The 19,928-nt window shown below is 55.5% G+C and overlaps 2 protein-coding genes and 1 long non-coding RNA gene across 7 annotated transcripts in view; 1 reads left to right on the top strand and 2 right to left on the bottom strand.

Annotated features, from left to right (window-relative positions):
* Positions 1-5,332, bottom strand: part of CERS4 (ceramide synthase 4) — a 34,548-nt gene extending 29,216 nt beyond the window's left edge. Inside the window, exon 1 of one of the 3 annotated variants that reach the window (XM_027050503.2) lies at positions 5,176-5,332. The gene's annotated coding sequence lies outside the window, so the exon portion shown is untranslated. Of the gene's footprint in view, positions 1-4,664; positions 4,882-5,175 lie in introns of those variants that run through there. The other 2 variants (XM_027050505.2, XM_027050504.2) reach the window with 2 other exon arrangements.
* Positions 1-19,928, bottom strand: part of HNRNPM (heterogeneous nuclear ribonucleoprotein M) — a 297,965-nt gene that overhangs the window by 193,716 nt on the left and 84,321 nt on the right. The window lies entirely within an intron of this gene.
* On the top strand, positions 5,469-8,202 carry LOC113596607 (uncharacterized). The gene is made up of 3 exons (XR_003417400.2): positions 5,469-6,071; positions 6,417-6,875; positions 7,196-8,202. It is a non-coding gene; the product is annotated as an uncharacterized LOC113596607 (long non-coding RNA).

The following is a 19,928-nucleotide window of genomic DNA, read 5'->3' as shown; positions in this document are numbered from 1 at the left end:
CTGCTTCCAGTCTCTGGCTAGCCACTCCACAACCCCCCCCCCCCCCCAACACACACACACACACACACACACACACTCATTGTATGCCAGGGGGCTGGGGTCATAGCAGGAAACACACTAAATGAGGATCCCAGCCCTCATGGAGCAGAGGTCCTGGACGGGGTGAGGGTTGGGGGTGGCAAACACTATACATTTTATTATTAATTTATTTCATTATTCTGGATAGTGGAGAGAAAAATAGGGCAGGAAAAGAGATCAGGAATGGGCAGTGGGGGCTGCAATTTTAAACAGAAAGGTCAGGATGGTCTCTCTAAGAAGACACGAGGAAGCCACAGGGATAGAGCATTCTTGGCAAAGGGGACAGGCTGTGTAAAGGCCCTGAGGCCGGGCCATGTGCAGTAGCTTCGAGGCACAGAGATGAAGCCCACAGGAACAGAGGGGCATGTGGGAAGAGGTCAGGGCAGGGGGCGACAGCCTTATACTACGACCCGCCCTCACCAACATCTCAGATGGAAAAAGGAGATCCAGACGCAGATGTTTCCAGAGCTCCTCCTGCCTGCTCTCCCTCTCTGTCACTTTGTCCCCTGCCATCTCCTAATAGTTTAGTGAGACTCCCTTGTGCCTGCGGTGGCTCCTCAGCGCCTGCAGGGATCGTCGTCATAACTGAGCCAGGGCCAAAAAGAACTGCCCTTAGGTACACCCATCCCCAGTGTAGACAGGGATGGGGGTGGGGAGGGCAGTCGTGGCCACAGCATCCTGGCTCTCAGCAGGACTCCCAACCAATCTAGGTTCCAGAGTCCGAGGCTCTGAATCCTCCCATTAAAGCCTCTGAAGCTGGTAGGATTTGGGGTCTGCCTGGCTCAATAGTGGGGGTGGGAAGGGGAACCAGATCCAGGTGACCAGGCCCTCGTCCACATGCCTTACAGGGAGGGGCGGGGGAGGGGGCCGAGTCCTTCTCCTCCACCTGCAAAGGGAGTGACAGCAGGCCGAAGGCAGGGCCACCCTCACGACACTCCTGCTTTGGTATTTGCTGACTGCCATCCCGGCATCCCTGTCCCCTCTCTGAGAGTGTCCCGCTCCAACCCCCAGCTCGGGGCCCTGCCGGTCACTGCCGCTGCCCCCTCCCTCCATACCCCCACCTGAGCCCTCTCCCTGGCTACTTCAGTGCTTCCGAGAAGTCTCCCAGATCAGCTGAGCCCCACCATATGCAGGGGGAAGGTGGAAGCCTGCCCCCCTCCCCGCTGGGAAAGGGGGTGGATTTGCTCCCTTCCTCCTGCCAGCAGCCGCCTGGGCCATCAGGGTTCCAGAAATGACCACCGTAGGGAGGCCACAAAGCAGCCAAGCAATGCCCCTGCAAACTGCACAGAGGTAGGGCTCAACTCCTCTTACCCCTCAGGCGAGGACCCTCCCAGGGCCTGCTGTTACTGGACCCGGGAGCCCTGAGACCTTCAGTCTCGTCGTCTGCCCCTCTGCCCACTCTCCCCCTTGCTCCCTCTGCTCCAGCCCCCCCCTCTGCCCCCCCAACATTACTCCTCCAAGTAGTGTGCAGCAAGGAAGCTTCCTTTGGTGCACCGCTCGTCCCCGGTGCCTCCCGGTGCAGGCACTTCATAAATGCATGCTGGATGAATAAATGACGGACGTAAGGGTGAAGAGGGGTGGGGCCAAGCGCAGGGCAGAGGGGTTCTCCAAGGTGTGGCTGGCAGGCACGTGGCCCCCCTCCTCAGACACACGGTCAGGGGATCCGGGGGCAAAATATGCGTTTGGGAGCCCAAGATGGGATGGGGAGAGAACAAGCTCCCGGCCATTCATTGTGGGGAACTGGGGTGACAGCCTCATATTAACAAAGGTATAAAGTCGAGATTGAAGGAGGAGAAAGACCTCCCAGATGCCACTCTGGTCAGAGCCTCTTCAAGGGTGGCAAGGAAGAGTCCATCTGGGGGCATCTGGGTGGCTCAGGTGGTTGAGCGTCGGACTCTCAATTGTGGCTGAGGTCATGATCGGGAGTTGGAGCCCCGCATCAGGCTCCGTGCTGAGCCTGCTTGGGATTCTCTCTCTCTCTCTCTCTCTCTCTCTCTTTCTCTCTCTCTCTGTCCCTCCCCTGCTCGTGTGCTGGCATGCACCCCGGTGCTCTCTCTCCCTCTCTCAAAAGTAAATAAAATACACTTAAAAAAAAAAAAAGAGCCCATCTGAATGGCTTGGGGTGGGGTGGATGAGGGTGGGAAGGACAGTCAAGTAAGGGAGTAGAAGTCCTGCCACTGAATTATTCATTCAGAAACTCAGCTGGGCTGGCCATTTCCTTCTTTTTTTTTTTTTTTTTTAAACGTTTATTTATTTTGAGAGAGAGAGAGGATGCACGCGTGCGCATACGCGCAGGTGAGAGGCGGAGACAGAATCCCAAGCAGGCTCTGCACTGTCAGCACAGAGCACAACGAGGGGCTCGATCCCACCAACCCTGAGATCATGACCTGAGCCGAGATCTAGAGTGGACGGTTAACCCATTGAGCCACTGGCGCCCTTCCTCCTTTTTCCCCAGAGCCCTTGCCACCTACTCCATTTCGTCCTGCCCTCTCTCTATCCCCCCCCCACCCCACATGGGGACCTCTCCCAACCTGCTTCTTCAAAGCCTGCCTCCAACCCGGCTGCGGAGCAGGGACACAATTTCCAGATGCTGCAAACAGTACCTGAACTCGTACCCGAACCTGTTCCCCAATCAGTGGCCGTTCCACTCCGCCCCCCACCCCCACCCCCTTCAAATCTCTCCAGGATCCAGGCACCTCTCACTCAGCTCCATCGCGATCTGGACCAGTCAGCTGCTTCCATGCTGGTCTCAGCTCCTGCTTGTGGCTCCTCCCATGCACCCCCCAGTCTCTCCCCACTGGAGTCTCTCTGCTCTGTTACCTCTTAGGCGTCCTCAGTGACCCACCAATGGTCACCTCCTCCGAGAAGCCTTCCCTGACCCCTCCCCCAGGCTGAATCAGGCCCCTCCTCTGGGCTCCCTTCCCCCACACATCCAGGCATCTGCTGTTTCATCAGGTGCTTATTAGCAGCTGGGCACCACACTCGTCTCTGAGGTGATGCCTGCTATTATTTCCATTTTACAGGTGAAGAAACTGAGGCGAGAAGGAGGTGAAGTCACTAGCCTGAGGGCACTGAACCCATACAGGCAGGACAAGGTCAGAGGCAGCCTCCGGACAGCCTGCGGTGCCCAGATAAGAGGGGAGCATGCGCCCCCCCCCCCATGCCTGCTTTCCTGTGGGCATCCCAAGGGTGATGGCCCGTTCCCGCTCCCCCCTGCTAAATACAGGAGCCCAGTGGCTCCTGGGCCGAGTGATCACTCCAAGCCAGGCGCTGGGCCAACCAAACACTTTACACGCCTGACTCACTCAGTCTGCAGAAGGCAGGCCCTGGGTCTGGAGGTGGGCGCAGTTACACAGCGCTCCCATTTCTGAGAGCAGGCAGAAATGGGGGCTCCTCAGGCTCTGCACTCCCACTGGCTCTGGAGCCCTCCCCCAACCCCTCAGGCGTGAGGCTGCGGTGGGGGGGGGGGGGGATCAGCCAAGTCCTTTCCTAGCCAAGGCTTCCTCCGATCAGAACAACATTCCCAGGGATAGGTTCTACTGACCCATTTTACAGATGGGCAAACAGAAGCTCAGAAAACTTTCCCTGGGGTCACAAGGCCAGTTCAGTGACCAAATCTCCCAGCTCACTCCTACTGCCTCTCCCTTCCCCTCTCAAGAACCCGCATTGGGAGTAGGTGAGCTGGAAAGGCACGGAACGTTCTGGCTTGGCCCGCCCCGGCTCAGGTGTGCTGAGTGAGGCTCCTCGTACCCCTACCCCAGCCATGCTGATTCACAGCAGCTGCTCTTGGAAGGGGACTGAGTTGAGACTGGGGAGCTTCAGAGGCAACCCCACCCTCCAGAATGTGTTCCTCAGGCAGCCTCCCTAAAAGAGACCCAGGTCACCCTAGTGGGGCCAGCGCGGCCCCTGCACTCGGCCGCTGGACACCTCCCCTGGGTATGGAGTTGGTCTCCAGGAGCCTCCCCCATCGGGCGGCATTTCAGGGGGTTCGCCAGTCAGACGCCGCCACAACAGCCCCACCCCACCTGCTTCTCCCTCAGTTTCCCCATCGCGGAGTGAAAGGCCCCTGCATGCCCCCAGCTGCCAGTGCCAGAAATCTCCTCCCAGCATGTTACTTCACGCCCCACTTCTAGGCAGGCAGGGAATGCAGAGGACGTCTTCTGCCAGGATGCACCCCCCTCCCCCCCCCACACCCGCTTTCCACCGCTCCTTCCAGGGGGGTGCAAACCAGCAGCCTCCTCCCGGGTCTCCTCCCATCCCTCCTGCCCACAGCACGGGATCTTCCTAAGACACAACACGACCGGGGAGCTCACTTGGCTCTAAGCCTCCCGTGCCCCCCGCCACCCCAGACCCGAGAGTGGAGTTCACTCACTCCCCGCCATCTTCGAGGCTCGGGCCAAACTCTCCCCACCTCCAAGCCTCCCTCTCCGCGCTCCAGCCACGCTGGCCTCTTTTCTGCCCCGCAGACACACCGGGCTGGGCCCCGCCTCGGAATCTTGGTGCTTCCTGGGCCTCAGCAGCCCTCGCTGGCGGGTCCACTCAGCCCGGATGACACCTCCTCCGACAATCCGTCCCCCACCCCTTACCCCGTCTCCCCGAGGTGTCGTCTTCCCCGCACTCAGCGCGGGCTGGAGCGATCCGAGACTGTTTACGCGGTTGCCAGCAGTCTACGCGGCCGGGCTGCGAGGCCAGGGCCCCGGCTGCGCCCCCAGCGCGGGCACGTCGGTGGCCCCCACGCAGGCGCTCGGTGTGGGCTCGCGGGTGTCAGACCCACACGCCCGCGGCGCTGCTCGCGTTCACACATCCGGATGCCACCCCCCCCCCCCAACCCCGCGTCGCCGCGCCGGGCTCGCCCCCACTCTCTCCCGCCCGCCCGCCTCGCAGCCGCGTCCCCGGCGCTCGCGGCGCCGCGACCCTCGGGGGAGCAGGGCTCGTTCGGGGCGGCGGCCGGGGCCTGGGACCGGATGGGAAGCGCCGAGAGGCCGCCCGGGGGCGCGGTGATGGGGACCGGGGCCGCCATGGCCGCGGAGGCGGGGCCGGGGCTCGCCGCGAGGGTGGCGTTCCGGGCGGCGTTCGGGGCGCGGGGCGCTCGCTTACCTGGGGGCGCAGGCGGCGGGGCGCAGCGGGGACGGACGCGGAGAGGAAGGAGCAGGCGCGGCCCGCACGCGGCAGCGGGACTCTGCTCCCGGGGCCCCCTGCGCCGCGGGCCCAGGAGGTAGGCAGGGGTGGGGGGGCGGGGCCTGGAGGGGCGGGGCCGGGCCGGGGCGGGCCCCTGCGGGGCGCGGGGTCCGGGCGGCGCTCGGCCCCCTCCGCGGACTGGACCGCTTCCCGGACCCCCCTCCCCGCGCCGCGGGCCCCGGCCTAGCTCCGCCCCCAGGCCCGCCCCCACCCCAACCCCCGCTCCAGGCCTGTCCGGAGGCGCGCCTGGCCGAGAGCCAGCGGCAGGTCCCCGGGCTGCGCCTTATCTCTCTCCTTTGAACCCAGCACCTTCGGCGCTCAGTCTGGCTTCTGGTTCCGTTCCGCTCGCCGCACGTCCGCGCGATCCCCTCCTGCCGGGTCCCCTCTTCTGGCCCCGCCCAGACCCGCGCATCTGCACCCACACCGCGTGTGCCCTGATCGCGGGAGCACACGGGCCGGCCGGGCATCGATTGCTGGGGAGGCCCGGACTGTCTCGGGCCTCAGAAGCCACCTCGGGTTCCCCACTTGTCCCAGATTGAAGACCGAGCCGCCCCAGTTCGGAGGCGTGGGGCGGAAGCGCGCGCAGAAGCCCACTAGCTGCCCAGTTGGGAGGTTGGGCGTAGCGGAGGGCAGGCGGGCGGGTGGGGTGCGGGGGGTCAGGAGGCAGAGCAGGGGAGACAGGCCCGCGTGGGTGGTGGGGCAGCCCCCAGCCCTCTCTTGCCGGATGGAAGCGAAAGTGACCCGGGGTCAGCAGTGCGCGGGAGCAGGGAGCCCCGGCAAGCCTTGAACGGAAGACGATCCTGGATGGGGCGCAGGTAGTCTGTGAGCGCCTGGGTCGTACCCCGGGAGGGGGGGGGGCGGTGCTCACGGCCCAGCTGCCCCAGCCGAAGGGAAGGGGGTTCCAGAGCTGCGGGCCAACGGTCCCTCACCAAGTGGCTTCACCTTTGAACAATAAGCCTCTCCTTGAAGCACATCCAGGGCGAGGGAGGGAGAAGGCCCGGCCTCTTGGGCGTGGGGCCCTAAGCCGGTTGCTTCACGTTGCTGAGATTTGATTTCCACACATGGGAAGCAAGAGGGGCCAGAGAGCCTGTGCCTGCCAACCCGCTTCTGGTCTCTGCACTTGCTGTTTCTTCCACGAGACTATTTTTTTCTCTTTTCAGATGTGCGCGTCCTTCTCCCTCAAACCCTCCCTCCCTCCCTCCCCCTGTGCTCCCAAAAGCTCCTTTGTGCATGGGGGAGAGGAAGGGCCGTAAAGCCACTTTCCCAGTTGCAGGGCCCAGGAGCTGCGGTTTTATCGCCTTGCACGGGGGGGGGGGGGGGCGCTCAGAACGTGACAGTCGTCTGTATTAATAGTAACTGGAGACATTGTGGAAGGGGGGAGTCCAGGCCCCAGGGGAGAAGCAGCAGATCCCTGGAGAAGTAGAGGGGGAGGCCCCTGAAAGAGGATTTGGGTGGGCCAGGGTCAGGGACAGATTTCTTGGCTACCCTATGCCCTCCTTTCTCCTGCCCCCACCCCATGTGTGAGCAGGGAGTATTCAGGACAGGCTTCCTGGAGGAGGTGACATCTGAACCCTGAGAGGTGAATGGATGGTGGCCTTAAGTGGAGTTAGAGTCCAGAGGTGAGTGAAGAGGGCAGCAGGGTGGGGCCAGCCACCAAGGCCCTCCAGGGCTCTCCCAGGAGAGGGACAATCAGACTTCAAATTGGACTCTGCCGTGGGGGCCGCTGGGGCCTGGTGGAAGGGGTGCGGACAGGGCTCTGGGCATCAGGGGAGGCCAGGATCTGGTTGGTGGGAGTTTCTAAGCCCGAGCGCCCAGTGTGGGGTGTCTGGGGAGGGGGAGCGGGAACCCTAGGGAGGCCCAAAGCTGGGACCAGAGGCAGAGAGGGGGAGCGCCTTGCTTCCCCCTCCCCTCCGGGTTTTCACACCTTTTGTGCTTGAAGGGCAGACCCAGGTGGAGGATGCTGTACTATCTGAAGATGAAGAAAGGGGCCATGAGCCAAGGAACGCAGATGCTTCTAGAAGCCGGAAACACCTTCTCCCCAGGAGCTTCCAGAAGGAAAATGTGGCCCTGTGGACACCTGGATTTCAGCCCAGTCAGACCCGTTTTGGACTTCTGACCTCCAGAACTGTCAGATAACTGTGTTCTTTTAAGCCACCAAGTGAGTGCTGACTTGTTACGGCAGCGATAGGAGACTCAGACCCCCAACCTCCCGCCCAGAGTCCTGCTTGTGCTCTCAGAACCAACCCCCCCCCCACACACACACACACCTGGACTCAGTTTCCAAATCAGCAGCCTGGGGCCCCATCCAGGTCAGACCCACAAGCCCTGCAGCATGCACCCCATCACCCACCCCTCCAGACCTCTGGGCCCCTCTGGGGGTCTCCGGGGCTGCTGCTCCCTTGTTCCAGCAGGGTGGGGACTGAAGTCCCACAAGTCTGTCTGTCACTGCCTCTCTGTGCCCTGCAGTGCCCAACTCACGCCAGGCCTGCTGTCCCAGGCCTCTCTGTGTCTGGCTGTCCTCCCTGGCCTAGCCTTTGCCAAACAAGACCTCTGTCCTCAGTGGGGGGCTCCTCTCCCCAAAGGCAGGAGCCCCCAGTTCAGACAGTCCTGGGCTCATGTTTGTGCTGTGTGAACTCGGGTGTGTGACACAGCCTCTCTGAGCCCCAAGGTGTCCTCATCTGTGGAATGGAAGAGAACCAGGCCATCTGGGGGACAGATAGGTGGAGGGACCCCTGCCTCCATGCTGTTTCATCCAAGTGGTCTGAGTCAGGGCTGGGGAGGGCTGGGACGGGTCGGATGGGGTAGGTGGAGAAGCCTTTATGCTGTCTGTTCCTCCTGCCTGGAACGCTTTTCCTTCTTCTTGCCAGTCCGCGTGGCCCCCTCCCGCCATCCCTTGGGACTTTAGTCAGGGGTTCACGCTGTCCACCCATCCTGCCACCCCCCTGCCTGCCACTGCCCCCCCCCCCCACCAGCTGTATCTCCCCAGCCCTCCTCCCTCTCGGTTCCTTTTTTATCCTGTGCCTGACAGCCTCCTCCTGGAAAATGTCCACCCCTCAAGGCTGGGGGGCAGGGGGGGTGTCCCATCTTGATCCCTCAGTGACCCTAACGCTGAAACAGGGCCCGGTACCCAGTGGGTGTTTCACAGATGTTCCTTAAGGGCAGAGAGGATGGGGCGAGGCAAGGTGGGAAATGAAGTTTTCCAAGAAGGGCTCTGAAGAGGGCCTACTGGGTATGTCTGTGAGTCGGCCTGCTTCCTTGTCCGTGTGTCTCCAGGTCCCTCTGGGTCTCTGTGTTTCTGTGTGTGTGTGTGTGTGTGTGTGTGTGTGTGTGTGTGTCTGCAGGGGTGTCTCTGTGTTTCTGGGGTGTCTGTACGTGAGCGTCTGACTGGACGCACACAGCTTCAACTTCTCCGGCCACGGTGGGGGGTGGGGGGTGGGAGGGGGGATACTGAGCTATTCTCCCTGGAGTGACTCTGCCTCCTTTCATCCTGCTGCTGCCTCCCCAAGGGCCCCACCAGCTTCCCAGTGTCGGCAGGATAACCCACTTGAGTTGGTGACGCCTGCCTGCCAGCCTGAGGTTCCCAGCAGCCAGGCAAGGAACAGCATGACGAGGCTCCCGTGCTGGGAGCTTTATAGAGACGAACATACCCACCCCTGTCTGTGGAGCAAGTGCATTAAAAATTCCCATTTCAGGGGCGCCTGGGTGGCTCAGTCGGTTAAACGTTCCACTTCTGCTCGGGTCCTGATCTCATGGTTTGTGAGTTCGAGCCCCGCGTCGGGCTCTGTGCTGACAGCTCAGAGCCTGGAGTCTGCTTTGGATTCTATGTCTCTCTCTCTATGCCCCTCCCCCACTTGTGCTTTCTCTCTCTCTCTCTCTCAAAAATAAAATAAACATTTAAAAAAAAATTCCCAGGGCGCCTGGGTGGCGCAGTTGGTTAAGCGTCCGACTTCAGCCAGGTCACGATCTCGCGGTCCGTGAGTTCGAGCCCCGCGTCAGGCTCTGGGCTGATGGCTCGGAGCCTGGAGCCTGTTTCCGATTCTGTGTCTCCCTCTCTCTCTGCCCCTCCCCTGTTCATGCTCTGTCTCTCTCTGTCCCAAAAATAAATAAATAAAAAAAAAAACATTGAAAAATAAAAAAAAATTCCCATTTCACAGACGACGACACAAGCCCAGAGTGGTGCAGTTAGCTGCCCGAGGCCACACAGCCAGAGAGGAAGCTTGAACTCAGCTTCTCTTGACCTCTTATTCTCTGTCAGCCCCCGCTTTCTTTCCTTTTGCTGGTTTTGGGGGGGGGCACTGGGGTAGGGTCACAGAGGACCCTCACCCCTCACCTTCCCTCAGCCCTGGAAGACTCACATCCCTCACTCTTTTTATTTTATTATTATTATTTTTAATGTTTATTTTTGAAGGAGAGAGAGAGTGTGAGTGGGGGAGTGGCAGAGAGAGAGAGACAGACAGACAGACAGACATAGAATCCAAAGCAGGCCCCAGGCTCTGAGTTGTCAGCACAGAGCCCGACGCGGGGCTCAAACCCACAAGCTACATGATCATGACCTGAGCTGAAGTCGGACGCTTAACCGACTGAGCCACCCAGGCGCCCCTATTTTATTTTTAAAAAATAATCTCGGGGGCTCCTGGGTGGCTTGGTCGGTTAAGCGTCCGACTTCGGCTCAGGTCATGATCTCACGGTGCGTGGGTTCAAGCCCCGCGTCGGGCTCTGTGCTGACAGCTCAGAGCCTGGTGCCTGTTTCAGATTCTGCGTCTCCCTCTCTCTCTGCCCCTCCCCTGTTCATGCTCTGTCTCTCTCTGTCTCAAAAATAAATAAACGTTAAAAAAAAAATCTCCACACCCAACTTGGGGCTTGAACCCACAATCCCGAGATCAAGAGTCACACACTCCACTGACTGAGCCCACAACGTGCCCCATTTTCTTCTCTTTTTTTAAACAAACAATTGCATCTTATGTAGTCCCCTTTTTTAAAAAATGAGGTAAAATGTATATAGCATGAAATGTACCACTGTAACCATTTTTTAAAGTGTTTAAATTTGTGTTTAGTAATCTCTACACCCAACATAGGGCTTGAACTCACAGCCCCGAGATCAAGAGTCACATACTCTTCCAACGGAGCCAGCCAGGCGCCCCCTGTTGTAGCCATTTTTAAGTGCACAGCTCGGTGGCACTAAGCATATTCACACGGTTGTGCAACCACCCCCACCATCCATCTCCAGAACTTTCTCATCTTTCCACACTTGAGATTATGTCCCCATTAAACACTGACTCCCTAACCCCTACTCCAGTCCCTGGCACCTGCCACCTACACTCTGTCTCTACGAATTTACCCATTTGAGGTATCTTATATAAGTGGAATCCTACGGTATTTGTCCTTCTGAGTCTGGCTTGGTTCATTTAGCGTAACGTTTTCAAGGCTTATCCACGTTTCAGAACTTTATTCTTTTTAATGGCTGAGTAATATTCCACGCTATGAATGGACCACATGATTTATTCATTCGTCTGTTAATGGACACTTGGGTTGTTTCCACCCGCTGGCCGTTGTGATCGTGCTGCTGGGAACATGGGTGCACAAATATCTCTTTGAGTCCCTGCTTTCCAGGGATACCCAGAAGAGGGATCGCTGGCTTATACAATAATTCTACGTTTAACTTTTTGAGGAAACTGAACCTTGTTTTTTAACTTAATGTTCCTGGGAGCCCAATGCAGAGCTTGAACTCACAACCCTGATATCAAGACCTGAGCTGGGATCAAGAGTAGAATGCTTCACTGACTGAGCCACCCAGGCACCCCACTTTTTAAAAAAATTTTTTTAACATTTATTCATTTTTGAGAGAGAGAGAGACACACACACAGAATCTGAAGCAGGCTCCAGGCTCTGAGCTGTCAGCACAGAGCCCGAGGCGGGGCTTGAACTCATGAACCGTGAGATCATGACCTGAGCCGAAGTCGGATGCTTAACCAACTGAGCCACTCAGGTGCCCCTACTTTTTATTTTTTTAAGTAAGCTTTATGCCCAAGATGGGGCTTGAATGCATGACCCTGAGGTCAAGAGTTGCACATTCCCCTAACTGAACCAACCAGTTGCCCCGAAGTTCTTTTTAATATTAAGGAAATTACTTATTCTCTGATACAAGCCGCAATATTCCCCTCGCCCTCCCAGTTTGTTGTAGTTTTAGCTTGTTTATAATCTTCCCTTCCCATGCGCCTCTAAGGATTTTTAGGAAGTTGAACTCACCTTTTTCCTTTGCAGCTTTTGCGTTTAATTATTTTTTTGTAGGAAGACCTTACCTATTCTCAAATTACTATTTTTTTTAACGTTTATTTATTTTTTGAGACAGAGAGAGACAGAGCATGAACAGGGGAGGGGCAGAGAGAGAGGGAGACACAGAATCAGAAGCAGGCTCCAGGCTCTGAGCTGTCAGCCCAGAGCCCGAGGCGGGGCTTGAACTCATGAACCGTGAGATCATGACCTGGGCTGAAGTCGGACGCATAACCGACCAAGCCACCCAGGCGCCCCTCAAATTACTATTTTAAAAGGCCCCCATGTGTTTTTTTGTTCCCTAGTACTTTTATGATTTTCTTTCCCCGTATAAAACATTGACCCATCAGGAACTTATATTGAGGTAAAGTAGGGATCCAAGTTTTACGCTCCCGGTGGTCCCAATGGCATTCACCGCCTCATCTGTGTTTTGGATGCACACTTTGGGGAGCCCACTAGGGGTGTCACGTCTGCAAGGAGGGTGGTTGTAAGGTATGGAGGGAAGCTAATGTTGTCACAATATGAGAACCACTTACTACTAAATTGGTGACTTAGGAAATCAGACTCCATCTGAACCTTCAGGATTATTTCAGCAACAAACTGCACCCACAGAAAACGATCTTTTTATTAATTTTTTTTTAAATCTTTAATCAATTGTTCTCTGGTGTGGGACGTAGTCAACATTGCCTCCGAAGTTAATACAACAATGCAAGTCTATCACAACATGATACGGTCAGTCTTGTGACCTGGTATGATTTCACGTGGTGGAAGAGATTGGCTGTGGACCTGGACCCAAATGCAGGTAAGTTACTGACGGAGGAGGAACCTGCGGTCCGTCTAAGGAATAAACGAAACATGGAGAAGGTGGCCAAGCCTGCTCCAGGGAGAGTGACTCAAACACCAAATGGTCAGACGCAGACCTGTGCCGGGTTTCCTGGGGCCACCATGACAAAGTGCCACAAACCGGGCAGCTCGCACAGCGGAGGCTTAATCCTCTCACAGTGCTGAAAGTTCAGTGTCTGAAATCAAGGTGCCCACAGGGCCGTGCTCCCTCCGATGGCTCCGGGAACCGATCTTTCCTGCCTCTTCCAGCTTCCACTGCTGTGGGCAATCCTTGGCACTGCTCGGCTTGTGGACACATCATTCCAATTTCGGCACATGGCCATTTTCCCTCTGTGCACGTCTGTGTCTTTGTGTCCAAACTTCTCTTACGCCGTCATTGGATTAGCGGCCACTTCTACTCCGGGATGACCTCATCTTAATTTGATTGCATCTGCAGAGATCCCAGTTTGAAATAAGGTCACATTCCCAGGTACCACCACAACATATCTTTCTGGGGGACACAATTCAACCCACAATAGCATTTTTGTTTTATTTTCTGTGTGTGTGTGTGTGTGTGTGTGCGTGCGTGTGTCTATTTCCCCCCAAATGATTCCAGAATCCTATTGAAATATTAAATGTGAATTACTGGGGCGCCTGGGTGGCTTGGTCGGTTAAGCGTCCGACTTCGGCTCAGGTCATGATCTCACGGTCTGTGGGTTCAAGCCCCGCGTCGGGCTCTGTGCTGACAGCTCAGAGCCTGGCGCCTGTTTCAGATTCTGTGTCTCCCTCTCTCTGACCCTCCCCTGTTCATGCTCTGTGTCTCTCTGTCTCAAAAATAAATAAACGTTAAAAAAAATAAAAAAAAATAAATGTGAATTATTGAACACAGTTGGGGGGGGATGCCCTTCCAAAAAATCCCCAATGAACTAATTTCTTTTTTTGTCTGTTTGTTTCAAGAATTAGCCTGTAGTTTCCATTGTAGCTCACATCTTGTTTACTCTCAAGTAGAACGAATTCCTTGTCATAATTTGTACTCTGTTTTCAAAAGAAACAGTTCCTTCCAATCAACCCTTTTGTTTCTGGCTCCGGCCTTTTTGGTGCCAGTGTTAATTGGAGGGACTTTTCTCTGGGACCAGTGAGCCAAAGCTGATGAAGAGACCCCTTGGGAATTCCAGGTCAATGTGCTGGGGGTGTGAAGGGGGAGAGCACAGGATATTCAGGACGTGGGTAGGAGGTCAGGGTGATGTTCCCAAGGACAGAATGTCCCTCAGCTGAAGAGGCAGGTGGGCAGGGATGTGGGGGGCGGGGCACAGGGAAGAGGAGGGCCCACTGAAACAAAAGCCCAGTGTGACCTGGGTTGAGGGGGGGGGGCGGGCAGCATGAGAGATACTGTCCCTTCAAGCCATTCAAGCCATTCAACAGCCGCAGGGCTCACCCTTCACACAGCTACGATTGGGTTTCTATAGGAGAGTGTCGTGCTCTGATTTGCAGTCTGAGAGGTCACAGGGCCTGCAGCGTGACAGGTGCATGCAGGGGACAGAGACACGGGAACCTGGTTTCCCAGTGGAGAGTGTCTGGAGGCTGGTGGGAGCCCGAGGAAGGAGGGAGAGAAGGTGCGAGGGAGGTCTGGTGGGTGGGTCTGGACTGTGCCCAGCATGATGTCCCTCTTTGGCTGGGTGGCCAGGTGGGTGACCCTGGGGGGGCGGACGGGCAAGGGCAACAGCAGACTTGAGGGACGGTGCTGGTGTCTGAGAGAGGGGCGCCCTAGAAGCCGTCTTGGGTGTCTGTCTGCACTGGAGATGGGGAGTCCCTGGTGTCAGCCCCAGGAGAGGCGTGGATGGCAGGAGGCCCCATGGGTGACAGTCCCTGTGGGTGAGGGCCAGAGGAGGGGGCATGGGGAGAGGCTGGGCTGAACTACAGTTGGGCCACCTGGCTTGGGCCTGTCCAGCCGCCACCCTCCGCATCCAGGCAGTGGAGGCCCGCGGAAGGATCAATTCAGACCTTGAACTTGGCCTCTAGACCATCCTGGGGCAAAAGCAGTATGGCACTGGCCCAAGGTCACACAGCCTGTGAGCACCGGCGCTGGGACTGGGAGCCAGCGAGCCACTGGTGTCTGTGAAAAGCTAGCCGCCCTGGGTGAAGCCTGCCCAGTACTTGTTCCGGTGAGGACAGGGGCTGGGGTGGGGGGCGCAGGGGGTGCAGGCGAGCAGGAGACAGGCTTGGCTGAGTCGCCCAAGGTCTGCTGGCGCGCCGGGGGGGTGTGAGCTCGGGGCGGGGCTGACCTCACCTCGCCTCCCTGGAACTTTCTCCGCCAGCCCCCCCCCTCCCCTCCCCTCCCCCTCACTTCCCCTGCGGAGAGCTGCCGGCGGGGGGGCGGGGTTATCAGCGGGGGGGAGGGCGGGGAGTCCTCCGGAAATAGGAGGAGAGAGGAAGAAATCCGAGGCCAGACGCGCAAGGCTGGGGTAGGGGGCTGGAGATGGGCGGAGGCTTGGGGCTTATTCCCAGCCCGGGAGACCCCTGTGTGGCTCAGAGGGATGGGGCTTTCCCCGGAGGAAAGGACCCCGGGGTGAGCCACTAAGCTTTTGCCCAAGACTCAAAGCCTCCTTTTGTATTTTGCAAAACCCAGAGCGCCTTGGGGTGAGCCTCAGAGGGCAAGAGTGTGTCACGCCCGCCACGCAGTCTGGCAAAGAGGAAGGCAGGTGCCAAGGCGTGGAGGTTTGAAACAGCATGTTTGGGGCTGGAGGTTAATTTAACGGTGCAAAAGAACAGAGAGGGGAGGCAGAGGGAAGGCTGCAGAAGAAGCAGCACCGGAGCCGGGAAAGTCCTTACAGACTTGGAGCTAATCTTGCGGGGCGGTAGGGAGCCATAGAAGGATTTACAGGAGGGAGGGACACAAGTCTCTGGTTGTCTGGAGGAGGGCTGGGGCCCGGGGAGAGGTCGGGCAGCGTGAGAGTTGCCCTGTGTAGAGTTGATGAGGCCTGAATATGGCGGAAGGATAGAAGGGGAGGGTTTTTTAACTTTTAGAACCTTTTATTTCAAGTTTATTTATTTACTTTGAGGGGCGCCTGGGTGGCTCAGTGGGTTAAGCATCCAACTTTGGCTCGGGTCATGATCTCACGGTTCATGAGTTCGAGCCCCGCGTCGGGCTCTGGGCTGACAGCTCGGAGCGTGGAGCCTGCTTCGGATTCTGTGTCGCCCTCTCTCTCTCTGCCCTTCCCCTGCTTGTGCTCTGTCTCTCGCTTTCTCAAAAATAAATAAAGATTAAAAAAAAAAAAAAGTAGCCAGGACACAGACCTAGGGGGGAATATCAGCAGCCCCTAGAACCCCTCCTTCCTGTCACTCCCACCCAGGGTAACCCCTAACTTGACTTTGAACAGCATACAGTCATTGTGCCTGCCATTCTGGTTTTAATTCACATCTCCCTGATGACTTAGGATGTCAAGCATATGTTTACCTATTGGCCATTTGGAGATCACCTTTTGCCAAGGGCCCATTTTTCCTTTGAAGTTTCTGCCTTTCTCTTCTTGGTCCGTAAAGGACGCTTTCTATATGCCGGACACATGGGGGCATCGGGGCTACCTTCACTCTAGTCCCTCCAGTCCCCCTGGCCACCTCCATCACGCTGATGCCCCCCGGCTGTGTTGCCCATCCGGCCACACTCCACTCTGGCCACCAGACTCCCCGGCCATCAATCTGCAGTGACCTGATTTCTCTGGCCACCACAGGGAGGCGCACTTGAAAGAGGCAAGTACCCAGAACAAAATTCACTGCCCCCCCGCCCCCCCGGGGAAAACCACTTCCATAATCTGTGTCTACTTTACCAGGAAGAGAGAAAACCATATATAACATATAATGCTATTGTGTGTGTGTTATGTAATTTATATAAATAGCACCACACTGTATTATCATCACACAACTTTTTTTTTCCACCCAGAAGTAGGTTTTGGGGATACGTTTATATTGAGACAGAGATAGAGAGGGGGAGCTAGTCATTCCTTCTTCACTCCTGTATAATATTCCATTTCTTCACGTGACTGCAAGAAAGTCCTTGTATCGGGCTCCCTGACACCTCTCAGAAGTTATTTCTTTTTCAAAACCCACTGGCCACTTTTTTTTTTTTTTTTTTTGCTGCCTCTGCAGTAAATGGTTCCATTTTATTGGCCATTTGGAGACAACCTTTTGTGAAGGGCCCATTTTTCCTTTGGGGTTTCTGCCTTTTTCTTGTTGATTTGTAGGAGCTCTTTATATATACTGGACACAAGTCCTTTGTCAGATTTCTTACAGCAAATATTCTGGAAGAAGTTTTGGGAGGCACTCAGGAGGTAAGGTCGCTAGATCTAGGCGGCTCAGTGGAGGAGAGGGAAAGGCAGGAATGGAAAGCGATGCCCTCATCTCTGGGGCTAAGTGTCAGGGTTGACTGATGCGATCATTGCTGAGGTGGGATCCTAGGAAGAGCCACAGGTGAGGGAGGTGCTGGTGGATGTGAGGAGTCACCAGAATTTGTCCTGCAGCGACACAGGCAATATGGGGCACCACAGGGAAGGGCCCCTGGGTCAGCTGCAGACTTTGGAAATCGTCTGCAGGATAGCAGGGCATTTTTCTTTCCTTTCCTCTTCTTTCTTTCCTTTCCTTTCCTTTCCTTTCCTTTCCCTTTCTTCTTTTCTTTTTCCTTTCCTTTCCTCTTTTCTTTTCTTTCCTTTCCTTTTGTTTCCCTTTCTTTCCTTTTCTTCTTTTCTTTTCTTTTCTTTTATTTTTTGAGAGAGAGAGAGAAAAAGAGAGAGAGAGAATGCATGCAAGTAGGAGAGAGGCAGAAGGAGAGAGAGAGAGAAAGAGAGAGAGAGACAGAGAGACAGAGAGACAGTCCCAAGCAGGATCTATGCCCAGCTCAGAGCCTGACACGGGACTTGATCTCATGACTGTGAGATCATGACTCAAGCTGAAATCGAGAGTTGGCTGCCCAACGGACTGAGCCACCCAGGCTCCCCTATTTTTTTTTTTTTTATGTTTTGCATTAAAGATTTTTTTAGAGAGAGAACACAGTGGAGGAGAGGAGAGAGGCAGAGGGAGAGAGAAAATTTTTTTTTTTAAGTTTATGTATTTATTTTGAGAGACAGAGAGGGAGAGTGCAAATGGGGAAGGGGTGGAAAGAGAGAGAGAGAGAGAGAGAGAGAGAGAATCTCAAGCAGGCTCCACACCCAGCACAGAGTCTGACACAGGCCTTGATCCCACGACCCTGAGACCATGACCTGAGTGGAAATCAAGAGGCAAACGCTCAACTGACTGAGCCATCCAGGCGCCCCACACTTAAGTTTATTGATTTATTTAAGTAATCTCTACATCCAGCGCGGGGCTCGAACCCACGAACGGTGAGATCATGGCCTGAGCTGAAGTCGGACGCTTAACCCACGGAGCCACCCAGGTGCCCCGATTTTATTGTTTAATGGACTTTATTAGGTTCGCAGCAAAACTGAGTGGGAAGTACAGGGAACCTCCGTAAGCCTTCTGCCCACATGTGCATAGACTGTGCCATATCGACCTGGCAGAGGGACACCTTTGTTACCATCGAGAGACCTGTACTGACATCATTATCTCCCAGATCTGTGGTTTACAGCTGGCTCTGGGTGGTGTGCATTCTGTGGGTTTGGACGCACACGCCACGAATGAATCTGCCATTGTGACATCACGCACAACAGTTTCACTGCCCTACAAATTCCCCTGCCTTCTGCCTGTTCATCCCTCCCTCCCCGCAAGCCCCTGGCACGACTGATGTTTTCACGGTCTCTTCACTTCTGCCTTTTCCAGAACGTCACAGAGCTGGAATCCTACAGCGTGTAGCCTTTTCAGACTGGCTGCTTTCGCTTAGTGATAGGCGTTTAAGGTTCCTCTGTGGCTTTGTGTGGCTGGATGGCTCGTGTCTGTTTAGCGCTGAATAATGTTCTCTTGTCCGTGTGTCCCACGGTTTACTTATCCATCCACCCGCTGGCGGACATCGCGGCCGCCTCCAGGTTTCGGCAATTATGAAGAAGGCTGTTATGAACATCCGTGTGCAGGTTTCTGGGTGGGCATAGCTTTCGACACCTTTGGGTAAACAGCAAGGAAGGCGATTGCTGGATCGTATGGTGAGAGTATGTTTAGTTTTGCGGCTAACTGCCAAACTGTCTCCCAAAGCGGCTGCACTGTTTTGCATCCCCACCAGCAGCGAGTGAGAGTTTCCTTGCTCCCCAGGCAACAGAATTTTTCTTTTAAAGATTTTTTATTTTTATTAAAAATTTTTTTTAAATGTTTATTTATTTTTGAGAGAGAGAGAGAGAGAGACAGAGCGTGAGCAGGGGAGGGGCAGAGAGAGAGTGGGAGACCCAGAATCCAGTGCAGGTGCCAGGCTCTGAGCTGTCAGCACAGAGCCCGATGCGGGGCTTGAACTCACAGACCACGAGATCATGACCTGAGCCGAAGTCAGATGCTCAACCCACTGAGCCACCCAGGCGCCCCTAAAGATTTTTTATTTTTAAGTAATCTCTACACCCAACTTGGGGCTCGAACTCACAACTCCGGGATCAAGAGTCCCATGCTCTACTGACCGAGCCAGCTGGGCGCCCTGGCAACAGGATTTTTTTTAAGTTTGTTTGTTTGTTTATTATTTTTTAATGTTTATTTATTTTTGAGAGAGAGAGAGAGAGTGGGGGAGGGGCAGAGAGCGAAGGAGACATAGAATCCAAAGCAGGCTCCAGGCTCCGACCTGTCAGCACAGAGCCCGACGCGGGGCTCGAGATCAGAAACCTCAAGGTCATGACCTGAGCCAAAGTCGGACGCTTGACTGAGCCATCCAGGTGCCCTAGGTCTATTTATGTATTTTGAGAGAGAGAGAGGGACAGAGAGAGAGAATCCCAAGCAGATTCCACACCAGTAGCATGGGGCCCCATTCAGGGCTTGAACCCACAAACCATAAGACCATGACCAGAGCTGAAACCAAGAGTCAGCTTAACCAACTTAGCTAACCAACAGAGTCACCCAGGCGGCCCTGGCAACGAGACTTTTAATCACAGACAAATCTAGACAAAAAATTAGGTTCCATCTATATGCTTTTTCTTTTCATCTAAGCTTTTTTACTTAGAATTTTATATGAAAACACTTTCCATATTGTTAAGAAAAAAATCTTCTGTATTGTTAGAAAAACCTTCCCATATTGTTAAAAATGTCCACAACATTTTTGATGACCGCATTATAGATTTCATCATCTTATTTTTTTAATGTTTGCTTATTTATTTTGAGAGAGAGAGAGAGAGAGAGAACGCACATGCTCCAGTAGGGGAGGGGCAGAGAGAGAGGGAGAGACAGAATCCCAGGCAGGGCCCACACTCAGCAGAGCCTGATGCAGGACTCGATCTCATGACAGTGAGATCATGACCTGGGCTGAAATCAAGAGTCAGGCATTTAAGGGTGCCCGGGTGGCTCAGTCGATGGAACATCGACTCTTGGTTTTGGCTCAGGTTATGATCTCATGGTTGGGGGGTTCGAGCCCTGCATCCGGCTCCAAGCTGACAGGGCAGAGCCTGCTTGGGATTCTCTCTCTCTCTCCTTCT

Source organism: Acinonyx jubatus, chromosome A2, assembly GCF_027475565.1.
Source record: "Acinonyx jubatus isolate Ajub_Pintada_27869175 chromosome A2, VMU_Ajub_asm_v1.0, whole genome shotgun sequence".
Taxonomy (NCBI): Eukaryota; Metazoa; Chordata; class Mammalia; order Carnivora; family Felidae; genus Acinonyx; species Acinonyx jubatus.
This window is presented reverse-complemented; position numbering and strand designations above follow the sequence as displayed.